Genomic DNA, 14,608 nt, shown 5'->3' on the forward strand with positions numbered 1-14,608 from the left:
TTTGCACTTTCCTCACCATATCTCCATGTAGCAAGTCACACCCTCGAAAGAATCATGAATCACACTCAATACCTCACTTGACCCTCTATCTCGTAACCACTCTGATACTAATATAGAAAATAGAAAGACAAAATTGAAGAAGAATGCAACTCTCTAGTGAAATAATCGATCACTCAGGATTCTACATTACAACACTCACTTGCATTTACCATAACATCAAACTATTACATATATACTATTAGATTATTATTGAAAAAATTATTGGAATGTAGGAACTGCGAACTAACAAAGTTTAAATAAGTCAATCAATTCAACAACACAATTGGTTCTATTTATAGGAGAATCTTCTAGAGATTTGTCCATTATTCCAACACAGGTCACTTTGTATGCTTATCCAATGGATATTCCAAGTGACATGGAATCCATTAAATGACTTCACTATGTAATCTCAAGGCATGGGGATTACTAATTCCATTTTTATACCATTCACATAGTGATCATAATACTTTGAAGGATTAATTACTTACTTTGCTACTTATGATGGCTTGCAACTTGTAATCTATCACATCATACAACCTCATTGTTATTTTATCTTTATTTCACAATATCAAATATACATTAGCCATGCATTCTCATTTTCATGGTTGTTATATCACTGTGTATTTTTTTAAGTGGACTTTGTAATGTCCACTTTAGTTATTTGTTCATTCCCTTCTGTCCCCTTTTTGTCATTTATTTTATAAATAATATTTGATCAAGGTATTTCATTTCTATTTGGATTTATTATTTAGCTCTCCTTCTAGAGATCCTTTTATTTTTCCTTCCTCACACCTAACAACCATCAAGACCAAAACACAAAAGGAAAAAAAAAAAAAGGTAACCACCATAGCAACATAAAGGGAAAAACGAGAAGCAAAATGGCCATGCTCAATGTCAACAAAATACAACAAGAAAATTGCAACAACAGATGCATGCATAAATCCCCCCGCCACCTCATCCATTTATTTTCCTCAAACTCACTCCCTTGAGTTCCCATTTCCTTCTGCATTACAAATAGTTAGTTAAGGTGTCTAGAGGTTGCATGTGCTTTTCCTTTGTGCAACAACCATGGGGTCCTTTCATTATGTACTCTTATGCATGCCAACTATCATGTTAATACAATTGTCTTAAACATATTCATTCATTTCTATAGTGTCATGAGTACATATTCATATCATGCACTTAATAAACATTAAACAATACTTCAAATGTTCCTACAATCAAAGAATCATAGTCAATATTTTTATAACACTTATCTTGAGAACCATTGACAGGTAGCACACTACTGCCTAATGCACTTACCACATTGGCACATGTCAATAGGGATAGCCTGTCACTTTCACCAATATCCCATTATCACCTTCTTTTTCATAGCCTTGATTTTTGAAGACTACATACAATGGTTTCATTGGCTCCCCAACCTACTGTTAACATGTTCCTAGTCACATGCTTACCTTTTCCCACTATCAGTCATTTGACTCATGACAGGAAAATAAATTTCTCAGTGTTTATGCATGTACATCCATTATTGTATGCACCTAGCATCTCATTATTTGATATATATTTAGTGAACATGCATCTCTACACTATTTCATATTTCACATTTTTATCATGCCTAGATTTTCATTCATAAACTTATGGCATCTTTCCAAAGATTTTAAACAAAATACATCAAATTAGCAAAATCTAGGTTAAGATATTTTACCCTCACAGTTATGGCTGCATCACTCAACTCAAAATTTTGTAATTGCATTGAGTTTCTCTAGGGTATCTAGTTGACCTCCTTCCTGTTTATCATGTTGCATCAACTCAAATCGATTTGTAAGTATAGGAGTTACAATTAACAACTAGCCAACCAATCAAAACTTTCTTGTTATTTTTTGTTTTAGAGAAACTTAACTCTTTTCTTTTGTGAAGATATAAAATAGGAAAATTAGTGAAACCTTCAACAAATCTACAATACGATTTTGTAACCTCATAAAGATTACATATTTTAGGTATATGCCAATCAAGGATTACTTTGACCTTTTCAGGGTCCATTTCAATTACTTCCTAGGAAATTGCATATTTTGAAGGTTAACTCCGGTCTTGATTAAATTCACATTTACTAAATTTAGCGTAAAGATGGTAGTTCTCTAAGTATTTGCAACACTACTCCTAAGAAATTTCATGCTTATATGGTGTCTTGGAGAAACCAATATGCTATTATCACTGCCATTTTTAATTTGAGAGTCTCAAAATGATTTTCCCACTTTGTCACTTTTTATTTTTTTGAGACTGATTTTTCTCTCAATTGTAAAATATTGTGATATTCTATACCAACTTTCCACCATTTTGATGTTTTGAAATAGAAATTTTAAACCAGCAATTCCTATGAAACCTACAATTACTTGTCTTCTCATGTTTCTTTTTCTTTGAAAATATCACTGGCCATCCTCTCTTCCACAATTGTTAGCTTATTTAAATGTGTCTTACTAGGAAATCCTCATCACATAATCGTGAACTCTGAAACTTAAGAAATTTAAGCTACAATAAAATCAATCTTTGTAATTCCTTCATCAAGGACGTCAAAATATTATCTTGGAATTCTAAAAAGCTATAAAATGCTAGAATAATATCACTAAACAAAAGAAACATTATGGCTTTTAAATGATTTTAGATGGCATTAGTTCTTATTACAATCCACATTTTGATGGTTCTTACTAGGATTCTTAACTATTCTACAACTGTAATGAGTTTCATGTGGTTTCCCTCATGACAAGACCTTATAGTTAAGAATCTTTTTTAGTTCATTAATTCTTCCATAGGTCTTGTTAGTGATGAAACTCGAGGCTTAGTCATATCAACCATGGCAGTTAATTAATAGCCATATGTTATAGCTCTTAGCATACTCATACTTGAGTTATGTTGTTAGTATATGGCTTTTCCTTGATATAGATGTTTTGTATATCTAAACACGTTTTAACAAATTTTGACATTGTGTATGCCTAGAATAATCATTTTGAGTACATTATATTTTGTGCTATATTTTATTTTGTATTCTACAGGGTTCTCAACCCTTCTTCTAATCATGTTTCCAATTGGTATATGCATACCTTAACCATGTCTAGTATACTTTTTATTTTGTGTATATACTCTATGTTTCCCTTCAATTCAATCATAAATATCAAATCAAATTATTTATAGCGAAGGTTCCCAAACGTTCTTAGCATATTTGATGTGATTGTTCTTTTAAATAAATTCTTGAGCATATAAGCATGTAATTTTGTAAATATTTTATATTCCATAATTATTCTTGTTGTTCACCCAAGATATAAATACTTAATTTTTCTAATTGTTATATTATCCATGTTTGATTTGAGAAGGTCTCTATGTTTCATAGCATTTACTATAAGTTTTGTCCCTTTGTGGCTTACTTCTTATTGCTCTTTAGTCATGGACATACCAGATTACTTTTCCATTGGGTTTAACACTTTCTTATCTTTCCACTAAGTATTTCCCTCATCCTTTTTACTTTCCTTAGTTCCTTCTTCTTCTTCTCTAAACGATTCGATCAAAATCTATCACTTGAGAGCCCTTTCTAGGTAGGCTTTGTGCGAAGAGGTAGTCATGGACTACTTGTACCCATAAAGTTCTATAACTACTATCGAAGAGTATTTTAGTGTAACAACTAGGTATTTTATATTTTAAAACCATGATTACCCTCTTATGTTTTTCCTAGCTCCCTTTTAGACAGGTCGAAGTAGATATCTAATATAAGACATCTATGCCTATCAGTCCTGTAAGTTATATACCAAAACTAATTTTGTGCAAGTTAAAAATATGTTGCAAACATTAATAGTACAACACATGGTTATCCTTGTAGATTATAGTATATGTAATACACTACATCCACAACTTCATCAACATATGCTACATCCTGCAAACTAACAAATGACCAACATGCATGTAATTTCAAAATTTGTAGGTATAATCTTATATGTAAACATCCCAACTTATGTCTTGAACATATCTATCTATTGTTGCTAACTCTTCAACAGATTAGGATAAGTAATTCTATAATTTTTACTTTACACATCTATACATGTATGCATTTCTTGGCTTGGCCATGTAAGTGTTTTCTCTATATCCATAGATTATTAGCTTCTTTGTCTACTCAATATACAAACGAATATGGAATAGAGTTCACTAATTATATAATGTATTATTACTCAATTGATTTATCAGAAAACTTATTACACTCACGAATGCCCAACATACCTATTCCTATGGGTAGGGGTATTCTGGCAACAATCGGTTAATATCTGTGCAAACTTAGCCACTTAGTAAAATCATATAGATTATTCACAATACAATACTAATTTTTTTATTGTGTTTGCACTTGTGTAAAATGAAAATTTGTTTCGTTCCTCATCAACATTTACTGTGTTCAATTATGCTTGTGATCAAGCTCAGAGGCCACATCCATTAAATTCCATTAAATGAATACATCATAATATTGTTTTTTCTTAAGCTATATTCATTTTATCACTTTATTAGTCTCGTAATGTCATGATAAAATGAGTGTACTAAAAGCATTCTACACCGAAGCTCTTGCCTTCGTGGTTTTCCCTCTATAATAATTGCAATTTCACACGCTAGAAAACATTTGATTCAACTATTTCAATTATTGTGTTACTATAGAGGTGTAAAGTATATATCTTGCTAAGGAACCCACACCTAATTACCATTCTTTAAGTATTTATCTATTGTTACATGGATTTACAAAACCTTGTTTTTCAGTAATCCCCCATGGTCATTAAATAGTCATAAAAGGGTTGCTTTCAAATATTTATTTCATGTTATATTCCTACAGTACATACATATAAACATATGATATCAACCACCCTTCTTAATAAGTCGATACCGTAACATGTCTATTGTAACACCCACCGGTTATCAACACGCTATGGTTGTTTGTCATTATGACTTGGGATTATTTATAATTTTTAAACCTTAGCATTAGAATATTTATCACTATGGTTTTTTTTATGGAATGCATATGTTTCAGACCCTGGAGTTTCCTCGTAGAAACATAGTTTTGTGGGCTCGATTACACCCTAGCAATCATACATCCTTATCAATGTGACTCAGTTGTGACACTTCACCTAGCCATGTTAATCAAAAGCATAGATGACCCATGGTATTAATAAACCATGGTATTGGCACATGGTATTATGATTTTCTTTTATTTGAAGAATTGTTATATTATTTGGCTCAAACTAGTTTATTGCACTAAGATAGAATAAAAAGAACATAGAAGTTTGTGTTGTTTTATTTATTATTATTATTATTAGTTATAATATAGCCAACATTAAAATTGTTGACATACAATCTTTCTTACATTACACCTAAAGCTTACACATCTACCCTATATTAAGCTGTAGAGAGCGTACAATAATATACATATAAAGAATTTGATTTATATAACTATACTAATTATTAATAATATCAAAATAATTATTAATATATAACAAATATTTTCACAACCTTTAAAATACTATAGATAATATAACTATTTATTCATTAAATGTCACATTATAAATTGTTTCATATAACTTTCATGTACTATAATAAAAACTAACCAAACTAATTTAAAATAAATTGTCTCTTTTTGGATTATATCAAAGTTTATATTATCATTTTCTTTTAATTGCTATAATCAATATTTTTTTTAAAGGTACAATTAGCAATTATGTTAAGTTTTTGGATTTTTAATACATATCCATGTTGCTCCACATATAAGGTTAGTTGAGGTTCCCACCTGTCACACAAAGTTAGTAGAGGTTTGAATCAACGTTTCAATTGATCTACACCATAAGAGTTTAAATTAAAAAAAAATGATATGTAGACTGGTTTTGATTCCAAAATCTAATGCTGAAAAACTACTCATTTTTTTACTATTAAGTTCTACCCCTTGGAGTATTATAAAGTATAGTAAAATTAGAAAATTATTTTTTTTATTAATTAAATTTATCTTAATTTAAATTTATTACATTTTAAAATATTAAATTTTATAGTTATAAAAATTAGAAAAATAAATTCATTTTAACATTAAATAAATGCAAATATTTATTATATATTAAATAAAAATTAAAAAAAAATATTTATATTATTAAATTTTAATTTTTGAATTCAGGTTTCTGTGATCCATAATGAATTAAGAAAAGTCTTTTGGTAGAAATCACAAGAGAAATTTTTGGCCCAAGTGTTTGGAAAAGACTTTCACCATCTAGCCCTCATGATGAACTACACTTATTTTCTCTTATATGATTTCTACCGAAAGACTTTTCTTAACTCTATAATTGATAAAAATATGTATATTAAAACTTTCAAATAAAACTTTATTGATAAAATTTATTTAGAAATTTGATAATTTAAAATAATTATAAAAATAAACTCAACGATAAATGACCCAAAATAAAACCATATGAATATGTTATAAACAACATCATATAAAATTATATCAACCTTTAACATTTTATTTTCAAAACCCAATTGAACATTTCACTTCTATTTTAAATATTGATTTAATAAAAAATATGATTTGATTATAAGATCCCATCTACGAGCTTGTAAATTTGAACGTCTCACTGCAAATCACCTTTTGTCCCATTGGTCATTGAGGTTGCAACAACTGGCTTACCGCTTCTGGCCCATTGCTCCAACTCAGTCATTGAGGTTGCGACAACTCGCTTACTACTCACTGATGTTAGATTAACATGCTGCTCAATCTAATTTCTTTTGGCATGTCGTGTGAGCAAGAAAATGTAATAGTGTCAACATCCCAAGATGAGAAAATGTGTCAGATGATTGTCAAAGTAGACGAATTTTCGCTACATCTTTGTAGAGCAGTCTTTAGATTGCTACAAGATTCATTACAATCTTGAAAGCACACAGTGAAACAACCGATCTCTCTGAAATTTACCAACTTTAACACTTTGGAGTCAGAGAAAAGAAAAGTGAAACAAAAACAAATCCATACTTCTACAGATTGTTATTCTTGGTTTTACCGTAGAGTGATTTTCTCCACACTCTGAGATTTTCCATGCAAGCAATGCTTGAAAAGACTTCAGGAGACGCTTATACCTCCGCATAACCCCAAGGAGTCATCACTGTCATCATCATGAATTAATCAGAAAATAAGCAGAGAAAATGTTTGTAGAAATGTTAAAAAGAAAGAAGATATAGCTATGAATAATTTCAATTCAAACATTGATGAGACTCGACCAGGATGAAATGGAGATACCTAAGCTCCATTGAAAACCACCGCAATAGCGCTAACGTCGAAGGTTGGAGTCGAGCTTTCGCTCGTCGAAACTGATTTTTGAATCTTAGACTTCCCTTTATTTCTTAGCCAGTACATGCTTGAAACAATTGTTTACTAATTCTTAAAACAACTATTCATTGGATGATTCAGAGAGTGGCATTAGAAATATTTTTCTGAGCCAGGACAGTCGAACCCCTATTGTCACAGAGTCCTAGGGTTTTGTTCACTTCGCTTCTACTAACTTGCCATGACATAATCCTGTTGCAGAATCATATTTCCAAGGAGATTGCAATAGCGAGACATGTAGTGGATGGAAATCGCCCCTTCACCGAAGCTGTGTCTAAAATCCAACAAAATTTACACCGCCATCTTGTGCAGTTACCCTGCTTGAATAACAAATGTTGTGTTATTACTTCATTCATAATCTCCTTCTTACTCATTTGTAATCACTCAATCTTTTGGTACAGGATGATGGGTGGAGTGTCTACTCGAAAAGTTGGGCCAGATAAAAAAAATCTTCCATAAAGTTTCATCTGGAAATTTATCTCAATATAAAAAACTATGAGAATCTACATTCTCAAATTAAAAATTAAAATTAACAAAAAAATCAATGTTAGTCATAAATAAAATCTTCAATTTCTATCTTAATTCTAAATCAATTCTATATAAAGAGATAAAATAAAAATAAAAGAATAATTTACTTTTAGTATGAGGAAATATGTAATTCCTTCATTGAACTTGACAAATAACATATCAAAATATAAAAATAATATTTTTAATATTACGTGATGTCTAATTCACTCTATATTTGATTTACATATAATATTTAAAACAAAAATATATTAATAATAATATAAAAATATATTAATGAGTCATAAATAAAATATATCGATTTTTCTATTAAATAACATAATTTTATATTTCATACGTAACTATCTCTTATATTTTCATAATTCAAAATATAACTTTAATTTTATATAATATAGCACAATATTATATTTTATATCATATTCCAAAATATACACATACTCAATTAGAAATATTACAAATTTAAATATAATTAAATTATAATTAATTACTATAATATTATATCTCTATTTATTTTAATATTATGATATTTTTTTAAATATAATACATATATAAATAACTATCATTCACATTCACATTTTAATGAATGACAACCTGCATTCATATTTTAATAGTACTTATTATTTATATTTATTTATATATATAATTTTGTTAATTTTTCCCATATAAATAAATTATATAATTTTTTTTTTTTTTATATTAATAATAATATAAAAATATTTTAATGAGTCATATATAAAATATATGAATATTCATATTAAATAACATAATTTTATATTTCATATATAACTATTTTTTATATTTTTATAAATTAAAATATAATTTTGATTTATATAATATAATACAATTTTATAATATTATATTATATTTTAAATCACATTTCAAAATATACACCTATTTACTTAATTAAAATATTACAAATTAGAATATAATTAATTACTATAATATTGCATATTTTATTTATTTATTTTAATTTTGTTTTTTGGCAAATAAAACACATAAATAACTCATTTACATTTTAATAAACGACAATATAACCCTCAATCATATTTTAATGGTACTTGTTTTAATGATTTTATATATAATTGCATTATTTTACTTTAATATTATAAATTTTGTTCAAATAAAATTCTCTACCTATCAATAAATCATATAATATTTTATACATTTTTTTAATATTATTGATAAATTATAATTAGTTATTATATATAGATAGATATATTATAATTGTTTTTCAAATATAATTGGCTTGTATGACAATAAATTATATAATAATTTTCAAATATAATTCTAACACTTCTATATATAAAATTATCATTTATATAGCCCCAAGGGTTAGCTCAATCGGTCAAGCCGGGGCCTCGCCAATGTGAGGTCACAGGGTCGAAACCCGAAAGCCCTTGGGGTTAGGTCTGTGATGGCCGAGGGGTGTGACCCCCTTCGGGTGGGGTCCACTCTAGAGACTTTCGATCGTGGACGTAGTGGACCACTAACCATGGTATCCGTGAACCAAAAGTGAAAAAAAAAAAATTATCATTTATATTTTCTTAAATGAAAATATAATGCCTTTTTTAAGTAAGAGATAGTTGTATTATATTATTAAAATCAAAGGATTACATTTGACATCAGATGTGTATGGTTAATCAGATTGCAAGATTGATCACCAGCCGTAGAGTGTCTTTCTGGGCCTTCTGTAGCGATTTACAATATTTTCCATATTAGTCTTAGATCAACTAACATTAACTGAATTAGTAACAATAAAAGTGACTACAAGCCCCACATCATAAACAAATTCGATGACACAACAGATGACTGTAAGCCTTTCCTCGAGGTAGCCATGACTCTTACATGTAGTTTGACATTTAACACCTTGGACAAAAAGACAAAAATAACAGGCCCATAGGGCATGAAGCCAAGATTGCATCCTCATAGGCTGCATAAGACAGATCAGACAAAAATGTCCTCTTCCAGTGTGATGGGTGTCTCTGGAGAACCTCCTGCAAGAGCGCCGTCACTGGTTGGTTGGCTAGCCGAGGTGCCTCCAAGTTCTCGCTTAATTTTGGGCATGATTTCTTTCCCTTTCTCAGAAGTCGCCATCTGACGCTTGAGCAGAGCGAAGTGTGGGGAGTCTTTGGTGACAAATCACATGTGGTGGATAGTTTCGACATAAACTATGAACATGTCATTCAGCTTGTCTAACTTTTCCTCCAGGGTTTTGCTTCCCTTAATGTTTTCCTACATTGCCAAACCAAGAATTATTTTCATATTCCAGGAAATCTCTATAGTTCTATTCTACACAATTTCTCTGGCCCTTGTAAGCCCTGGGTCGGGAGCACACTCGAACTAGCCATCAATTTCTTCAGTGATGGTTCTTCTTCTAATGTATCTGGCTTGATTCTCTAGCTCATTTGGCTCTTGGGGGACAATGTTGTGGTAGTTGAGGGCGACTTTCCATGTAATTGACTTGGCTCTAGTCCTCAGACGTAGGTTGGGGTGGCTCCAACGGTCCATGTTCTGAATTTTGCACCATTTGGTGGAAGGGACATTGTCGGGGTCAGGGGAACGGGTCATACTGAAATGAAATGAGTGAGGTCTGCTACTGATGGAGTTATGCAGAGGGCGATAGCCAAAGGGGCAAGAAAGGATGGGAAAAAGAGAATAAGAGCAGGGGGAAATATAACTCTTGATTTATACTATAATATTAAATATTATATTATATTATAAATCATAATTAAAAATAAACTTCTATCTATGTAATTAAAAGTACTACTACCTAGCCCATGGGGTATATAGTAGATGGTGGCAAGGTATTCTATTAAGACACTCCGTGGTGAAAAGGTTATTGGTTTGAAACTCTATGGGTAAAAATCCAACCATGCTAAGGTTTGGTGTGGCCTAGGTCGGGTATGATCCTCGTGTGACTTTGATAGCTTATATACCCCTCAATCATGGCTACTCAAGTCATAGGTTAGGCGTGTCAATCATCTCAAAACTTACATTATGTAGAAAGCAAAAAAAATAATATCTATCTAAAAATAATTAAATTAAAAGTAACTATCCTTATATTTTATATATTTTATTTTAATATTAATTTTTTTCAAATACAACTCTTATCTGTGTGTGTGTATTTTTGCTTAAGCAAGAGATGGTCATTCTATTAACTTAAGTAAAAAAATATTTTACACATGTTACAACAAATGCCTAGAGGCACAGACTCCCTCAAAGGGGAGTGAAAAAACCCAATGTACCCAACAAAAATCCTCCAAAAATCAGACAGAGACAGGGCCTAGACTGCCCAGGAACCAAGAATGGGCCAGTGGATCCGAGGTCCACTCCCCAAAACCGACCAAAGAATAGTCATCAACCAATCCGACAGTCAAGAAATGACCCCCCCAAGGGCGAAGTCACCAGGAAACCCTAAAGTTTCCTTATCAACGTGGACCATTGATCTTCTTTTCCTGATCCAACGGCTCGAGTCCATATCGCATGGCCTAAAAAACCCACTGAATACCTCACGATGAAGGCAGTTTGTCTTTGCAGTCCTTTGCCGCATTTTGCTTCTTGAATGGAATCGCTTGATTTTCCTTAAAACCGTCTTTGGTTTGGAAGGCGCTCAATGAAGGTGGGAAACCATTAGTGGTTTTATCTCTTCGGCCCCACCAACATGCACACCAAAAGGTGGTTGTTGATCTTCCCTCTCTAGATCCGACAGCCACATATCAAATCGGACCACACATCTGCACACTAAAAACCTTAAATTTGCACGATCAACGTTGACCGTTGATCTCATCCTTTTGATCCAACGGGTGGAGTCCATATCACGTGGCTTAAAAATCCCGTTGAATACCTCGTGATGAAGGCGGTTTAATTTATCGGTCCTCTGGCATGTGTTGATTCCTAAGTGGAATCGTTGGCTTTTCTTTGAAACCATCTTTGGTTTGGAAGGTGCCCGATGAATTTGGTAAACCATTAATGGTTTTATTCTGCTGGCCCCACCAACCTGCATACCAAAAGGTGGTCGTTGATCTGCCCTCTCCAGATTTGATGGCCACAGACCAAAACGGACCACACAACTTCTCACGAAATACCCAGCGATGGAGGTGGTAATCACTGTCCAACCATCTCAACATGTCTCCTTCTAAATGGTATGGCGTGTCTTCCGGGTAAACTTCTCCTGGGTTAGAGGTTCTGGGCAGTTTTGACCCCTGTAATTTCTTCCATTGACGTCTTCTTCTTCCTTGGAAACATTCCTCTTGTGAACAGTTATTTGTTGTCTCGATAACCTACTGTGCATCTCCGTTGATAGGCCGTCTGAAGTAAACTTATCCATCATTTTCATGGAGTAAAATTTTGTCTCTTGATTTTTCTTGATACTACTGTCGGTCACTGAGGGCCCTGGATGAGCATCCCTCCTTCAACCTGTCATCCGTTATCTCCTCCCACTAGCAGCACAAGTCGATATGCTTGTTTCGTACCCCCTCATTGGCAAGCCAGTCCGCAACTTTGTTGGCTTCCCTGTGAACATGCACCAACCTAAGAGTTCTCAACATTCTTAGGTGTGCTTGGATTCTTTGGTAGACTTGCAGAAGCCGCCAGTGTTCTGAGATTTTCTCTGGAGCAGCGCCAACATTTATCCTCTTCACTGAGTTAATGGCTAATTTCGAGTCATCCTCTATGATGACATTGTGAATGTCGTGCTTGAGCAGCATTTCCAGGGATAATCCATCACCACGAGCTCAGCCATATTGTTGGTTGCTATTCCAAGATAATTGTGGAAGATGACTTGTATGTTTCCTTCCTCATCCCTTAAGACCCCTCCATATCCTGCTTCTCCTGGATTCCCTTTTGAGGCCCTGTCTATGTTAAATTTTAAAATGCCATGAGAAGGGGGTTGCCATGAAGACTTTTTCGCTGAGGTATTCTTGTTGATCTGCATAGAACCCTGAGGGGGATGAACTTTGAGCTCTAACTTCTCCAATATTCTGGCCTCTCTTTGTCCGATGGGTTTGCCAGTAGCTACACCTCTTAGGATATGAACAGTCTCTTTGAGTTGTTTAAGGATTAGCTTAAGGATGCTTCTCATTGGACTTGCTTTCTCCTTAAAAATCATGTTGTTGCGCTCCTTCCAGATATTCCAGATTATGAATCCTGGGGTCAAAATCCAGGCGAAGTTAATGATCTCATTATCAAAAAAAAATTCCACCAATTCTTCAAAGTAGTAATAATGTCATTTACATTTCTGTATGTTTGCTAGAAGACTTCTCCAACCCAATTCCAAAGAATTGTAGGGAAATTGCATCTATTCAGGAGATGATTTGTAGTTTCTTCCTGTTGTCTACATAAGTGACATCTTGAGGGGCCAACAAAGCCTCTTTTTCTTAGGTTATCCCATGTCAAAATCCTACCTATTGAACCAGCCACTTGAACAATTTTACTTTCATCCAATGAGGATTTTCCCAGATTTATTTCCATGTCTTATCAGTGTTTGGAAGGTTCAGCCATGAATCTATCATTTTGGCTTCCTTAAGGTTGAAGAGACCTGCTTTGTTCTTTCCCCATCTTAGTTGATCGTTCAAGTCCGAGTTTAAGATTTGTCTCTTGTCTAAAAGACCTTTAAGGGCTATAGCTTGAGTATGCAACATGCCCATTCCACTGTAATCTGGAAGTTTCCATGTTCTCCATTTCCCATTGTTCCTTGTTTGGTCCCAATAGTCACTTACCCACCTTAATCCTTTGTTGATGGTATCGGTGTGAATTTCTGCTAATTCATCACTTCAGAAATTGTCCTCCTACTGTCAATTATCCTCCCTGTGTGTGTATATAATATGAATTATAATATTATAATATTTGTTGATAATTCTAAAAATTCTATTGATGAAACATAAATAAAATTACATCATTTCCCATCATGACTATTTTTCTGGCACAATGTGCCCTATACTAAAGATATCAAAGTAGAGATGAATGATACTAAGAATAACAAAATGAACCTTGCCCCCTGAATGGATTCGATTATATGCTTCTTCATTGTCCTTATTTGATATAGTGGACGCCTTGCCCTCCATATGAGGAGGGTTGCAAGGCTTCCAACTTTGAGATCTGGAATTATGGATGTTCCACTTCTATTGAGGTAAACATCAGGAAATAATTTTGTAAATGACATGTTTGAGGATAGAAGCAACAACGAAAAGTAGTATTCTCATAGTCCAAACCCTGAGTCCAATGAAAATCATGGATTTTTAAATTGATTTGGTTTGTCATCCCTTTACAAATATCGATTTCAACACAAATTCTGTCATAAATGTATAGACCAAGCTACCCACAAGAGGCATCAATAGTAAGGTAATGACCCAAAGAGTCTCCAATGCCCTGAAAAATTGTGTAAATTCATTAGTGAGCTAGCATATTAAGAAGCTCGACCCATATTGGGAGCTTAGTAATGACAATTATGGAAGGGTCAAAATATGGGAACTAAGGGGTTAAAAACAGTCCAACATTGCCCCAAAACCAAGACCCTTTAGATAAAACTCTCTTTTGATTCCCCAAATAACACAATGAAGAATCCTTTCGAGTAGAAAATAACCTTGCAATTCTTAGTCACTATGGATTAGATCTATTGGTGGAGATCGCTCGTGCAGGACCATAAGTCATTAAAACAATACATTAAGGTTG

This window comes from Pinus tabuliformis, chromosome 3_1, assembly GCF_031772625.1.
Source record: "Pinus tabuliformis cultivar Carrire ecotype Pingquan chromosome 3_1, CPIR1, whole genome shotgun sequence".
In the NCBI taxonomy this organism is placed as follows: Eukaryota; Viridiplantae; Streptophyta; class Pinopsida; order Pinales; family Pinaceae; genus Pinus; species Pinus tabuliformis.